The 5,847-nt window shown below is 36.8% G+C and overlaps 1 protein-coding gene across 1 annotated transcript in view; it reads right to left on the bottom strand.

The window, feature by feature from the left end:
• Nucleotides 1-5,211, bottom strand: part of LOC144967272 (beta-1,3-galactosyl-O-glycosyl-glycoprotein beta-1,6-N-acetylglucosaminyltransferase-like) — an 81,875-nt gene extending 76,664 nt beyond the window's left edge. Inside the window, exon 1 of the mRNA XM_078904311.1 lies at nucleotides 5,059-5,211. The gene's annotated coding sequence lies outside the window, so the exon portion shown is untranslated. The remainder of the gene's footprint in view (nucleotides 1-5,058) is intronic.
• Between the last annotated feature and the right edge of the window lie 636 nt (nucleotides 5,212-5,847).

The following is a 5,847-nucleotide window of genomic DNA, read 5'->3' as shown; positions in this document are numbered from 1 at the left end:
TTCGAACAACTCTCAATCAAGACTTTCCGAGAGTAAATAAAGCGCTGTAAATGATATTATAAAGCCGTCAAATTTCCATAAATTTTATGCCTGTCCATTTATGATGATGCCTAACCTACAATAGGCTAAGCATCAAAGTCGCCAGTATTGACTAAGGTAAGTATCGACGATATTTGGTCCTTTTTAAATATTTTTATTTCCGGTGGACTGAAAACACAGTTCCTTTATATAAACGCAGCCCATGATTTAAAAATACGGAATAAAAATAACAAAAATGTCATAATTTCAAAGATGATGATAATAATAATAATATTGATAATAATAATAATAATAATAATAATAATAATAATAATAATGATGATGATGATGATGATGATGATGATGATGATGATGATGATGATGATGATGATGATGTTGATGATGATGAAGGGCTTTATACATATAATATGAACATGCGATCATATATTATTACATATCATTCAATAAAATCATTAAAATTTCTCACAGAAAACTGAAAGGAAGCCCGACTCTGTCTTCAAAGAGGCTTTAAAGGAGAGCAGAGGATCACGGTATCTGCTGGTGTCTGCTGAAAGAGCGTTCCACACACAGGGGGCAGATCTAACACGTGGTGTTTTAAAAAGCCCGAAAACAAAAAATAAAATAAAATAATAAAAGAACAGACACGTGGATCCCTAAATTTTCACAACTGTCATCAGCACATCAACTGAATTGTAACTGAACTGAAACTACCAGCACACTAACTGAACTGAAACTATCCTGAGCACACTAACTGAGCTGATGGACGCGGAACCAATACAGGAATGCCAAGAAAGGAAAAACAAAAAACAAGCTAGATAAACAAGAAAAGGTCATGTGTTTGACAAATAACATTATTGGACCTTCACTTCAAAATAAGACACTAGAACGAAACATCGCTCTTTCCGCTCCAAACCATGGCTAAAACTTTTTTTTAAACTTCAAATAAATAAAATGACGCTGTCTCTGTGTAATAGTAATGGGCTTCAACAGTCGTGACGTCACTTCCCTCGTAATGACGCATAGTAACTTACTTACTGATTCGAAACTATCGGAACAGTGGCGGACGCCTTTATGAAATACTTCTCCGACGAACATAAAAGTGTATCCAGAGGATAAAAAATATATAAATAAAATCATGTTTTGACTTTTATACATACTGATCCAATGACATGTGAAAACGTTCTAGCCAGTAGGAAGAATTAAAAAGTACCGATTTTCTTTGTTTAGAACCAAGCTGCCCGTTGCTAGGCGGACGTGAAATCAGACAATTGAATCCAATTTGAATGGGGAAGTGTTCGAAAAGAATTATGTTGCCTCAAACAGTATTCTAACTTAACATGTCGGCGGGGTGGGGGGGGGGGGGGGGGGAGAAGGGGCATTAGAACTTCCACAACATTTTATTGAATGTCTCAATGATAAAGATAAACAGAAAAAATAAGACTAAAATTCCCTTTATTCATCCCAAATGGGAAATTTGTCTTTAGGGTCTTTTCCAAAGGAAGACTGGATTAACACAGCGCGGCGGGTAGTCGAGTCGAACTCTGTACCTTTCAGGGACGAATAATAACCCTCCTTCCGCACTAGGACAAAACTGTCCCGGGACAAATTTGTCCTGTCCCAATGGAGAAAACTTCTATTCAAAAGGGGTTCCGCACTAGGACAGGACTGTCCCAGGACACACCTGCGCGAATGCATTATTTTTTTTTTTTTTACAAGACTCAAAAGTTTTTTTGTAGGCAATTGCAACTGTAATAATTCACATTTTATGAATCAACATAAGATACGACATGACGACAATGATTTTTTACACTGTACAATGGGATTTGTTTACATAAGATTTATATAATCATGAAATATTCTTATAGCAAAAGTAATATTATTGCTACTGCTACTACTACCACTACCAATACCACGACTACGACTACGACGACTACTACTACTACTACTACTACTACTACTACTACTACTACTACTACTACTACTACTACCACTACCACTACCACGACTACGACTACGACTACTACTACTACTACTACTACTACTACTACTACTATACTACTACTACTACTACTACTACCACTACCACTACCACGACTACGACGACGACTACTACTACTACTACTACTACTACTACTACTACTACTACTACTACTACTACCACTACCACGACTACTACTACTACTACTACTACTACTACTACTACTACTACTACTACTACTACTACTACTACTACTACTAATACTTGTAATGGATGAAATAGAGGTTGCATATTTCTGTGCTTTACCACGTGGAAAAAAAAAGACAAATTGAAAGAGAAAACAATATTGGGTGCATCCTTTAATGACCCAAAGATTGCTCAAGGGTCAATTCCGTAGACTCTATGGTGATCTCCGATCTTATCTTAAAATGACTTTCTTGGAATCACCTCATTTTACCCAGGTGCAAATGAGTACCAGTTCGCTGATGAAAGTAATCTTTGACGGACTAGCATCATTCAAGAGGATAATAGAAAGTCAGCATGCCTCGTACCCGAAAGGCATCAGTTGATTAAGTCACCTCGCCTAGCTCAATTTGCGGCGCTGCACTGCGGCTGACGCCTGGTTATACCTTGTCCTAGCTAAATTTGCGGCGCTGCATTGCGGCTAACGCCCGGGTTATTCCAGTCTTACCTTGGAATAGACCCTTGAGAAAAATTTCCCCTATGGGATGAAAAAAATGAATTTTATTATTTTAAATTTTAAACTGTTATCTGTCTGCTCAACGCCACAGAAACATGGATAAGTTCCGGATTTATAAGCTTAGGAGGCAAGATGGCCTATGGTTAGCGCGTTGTACTCTGGACTCAGAGGTTCTGTGTTCGATTCCGACCGAAGGCAACTTGTACTTTCTAGAGCAAGAAAATTTACTCCAATCACTCACTCCATTCAGGTGTAAAAGGTACCTGTCAAGCTGGGATAGTAATCTGCGATAGACTACAGACTAGCGTCCCGTTCAAAGGTTTTCAAACAAATACGTTAATTGTCCGCTTCACGCTATTGAAACCGGAATAACTCCTGCACCATTGGCTACAAGGCTCTAAAGGACTTAATTTGTTTTACAATGAGTCCAAGTGGCTCAGAAGGACTAACTTATAAATATTTTCATTGAGAATTCCCGAAATAAATAACGATAAAGATAATTGATCTCACAAGTTACCGAATAGATGTGCGACCGGTTTTAGACACGTTACTGCTGTGTCACAAAGTGTGACACTTCTTAAATTATATTTATAAACATACGTTTTTAAATTGCCGAAAATATTTATGTTGCTATGCCTTCTTTACGTGGTTTCATCAAATAGAATTATTTTTTGAATTGTTCTTGCTTTTTTATATTCAGAATTGAAATAAATAAATAAATTATAACTGTGAAATTGAATGTAAGCTTCAGTTTAATATACGAAAACAGATAAAAATGGACGTTTCGGGTTTCCCCTTCATCAACAACACATGATGAATTAAAAACTACAGACGAATGAGATAATGTGGTAGTGGCGTTGTTAAGATGCATAAACAAAAACATTGATGGGCAGGAAATTGTATGCTACTTTGTGAGGAAGCGCGAATTAAAACAGAGCAATAGAAATTTATAAAAGGTGCGTACTTAATTATGTCAAAAGAGGGGAGGCGGGGAGGAACTGTGTAATGCAGTATAGAAAGTGAACCAAAATAAAGTGTGGACTATTGTTGGAAAATAAATACAATGGAATTGGAAATAAATACAAAATATAAGGGATGTAGGTATTAATATATTAGTGGCATTAGCCACAGCAGAAGCAACAATAGAAATAGTAGTAGTAGTAGTAGTAGTAGTAGTAGTAGTAGTAGTAGTAGTAGTAGTAGTAGTAGCAGTAGTAGTAGTAGTAGTAGTAGTAGTAGTAGTAGTAGTAGTAGTAGGAGGAGGAGGAGGAGGAGGAGGAGGAGGAGGAGGAGGAGTAGTAGGGATGCAGAAAATAAAGACAGGCATTTCAATTTTGACACGGCGCCGCCAAGTCTGGGACTTTTTTGTCCTAGTGCGGAAGTCTGCTATATTTTTCTACTATCACAAACGATATGAACACCGGACTGGGACAGTCCTGTCCCGTTGATTTTGTAGCATTTCACAACGGCTTGGGACACAACGGGACTGTTTTGTCCTGTCCTAGTGCGGAAGAGGGTTAAAAGACCTTACCGCTGAGCCACGCTCGCTGACCCATCTTAAAAATGGAACTGATTTAATATAACCTAAATAGGAATATTTTAAGACAAGCCGCTAAAAATTATCAATTGGTTTGGTCTACACACTCCACCATGCAAGAAATGAGGCTTTGTGATAAACACACACAATATTTGTGACTTTCCGCCTCGAAAATGTTTTATGCCAGGATGAACCAGATATCAACAAATCGTTTTAACCCTTTCCTTACCAGCCATTTTCAGAATTTTCCCAAAAATTTCACACCCACCCAACACAAAAATATTTTTTTCTTACTCAAAACAGAAAAGCAACAAATACATTCTATGCATAATATTCTTCAGCAAAATGAACTCCACAACACATTGTCACGTTTTTATATATCTATATAAATAAAAGAATTTTCTTTAAATTGTGTGATTTACAAAAGAAATCTGAATGCTAAAAATGCTGGTTGGATCGTAACGAATGTGACGATTTTCCTATGGTGGTAAGGAGAGAGTTAAAGCCAAAGTGACTAGACAAATAAGGTTGTCCCTATCATCGTTTTTAGAAACCATATTGATCTGTTTTCATAAATAAAACATTAAAAAAAATAGTTTCTTATTTCTCCACTCTATATTCGATTTTAATCATAATCTAAGTCATCCTGGCATAACGCCGTTTTGAGGCGATGGGTCACATTTTAAGGGGGAAAAAAACCCCATTAAATTTTAGCAATGTTTTGTTTTTGATTTTCTACCATTGTAGTAATCACAATGAATACACTTGCCCAGTTAATTACATAAAATTGCTCAATGCTCTTACCATAATATCAAATACCGCTTTATCCTCGCTCTAAAATCCTATGATGAGATATGACCATAAGCTCAAAGTAGACGCCAGCACCAATCATCTGATACCGGCTCGATACGTTGGAATTCGACCATGGGCTTCACGATCTCAGACATTGACGTCAATGGCCAGGCAGAGATTACAGTTTAAAGAATCTCTTTTGACTTTTCTTCCTTACTCTTAGAGAGAAATAAAAACACCCACAAAATGCGTATTTCAAATTTGGTCAGAAAACCCGTTCTTCAAATATCGATCATTTAAAATAATCTTGGCAACAACAACAAAAAAATAAAAAATAACCCTCTCAAACCAGGGACTTCGCAAGTCCCAGGTTTGAAAGATTTTGCCAAGATGAGGATCATTTTAATCGATCGATATTTGAAGGGCGACTTTCTGGCCAAAATATTAAATACGTGTTTTTGTTTTTTTTAAAATTTGAGTCGGGTAGATTTAATCTTGTGCACGAAGCCCTTTTTCTAGGAATACCAAACATTGGCACAATCGGTTTCAATACGCGGTTGTCACTACAACAGGATAGAGAGAAGACAAATTACGCATACATTATCATACGGCCTAACAATCCAAGAGCTGTTTAAAAAAGCAAAAGACAGGGAGGAATGGAGAGAGATAATTCATGCAGTATCCGAAGCCTGGACCAGGCATGGAACCTAGAAGAAGAGGAATTATACGGCCACAACACTACGTTTACACAAGTCTACATTACTTGACAAAACACTTTTTTATAAAATAGAAATAACTTAT

This window comes from Berghia stephanieae, chromosome 3 (assembly GCF_034508935.2).
Source record: "Berghia stephanieae isolate SIO BIC M18660-M18661 chromosome 3, UCSD_Bste_1.3, whole genome shotgun sequence".
Taxonomy (NCBI): domain Eukaryota; kingdom Metazoa; phylum Mollusca; class Gastropoda; order Nudibranchia; family Aeolidiidae; genus Berghia; species Berghia stephanieae.
The sequence above is the reverse complement of the archived record's forward strand: the minus strand, read 5'-3'. Positions and strand labels throughout refer to the sequence as shown.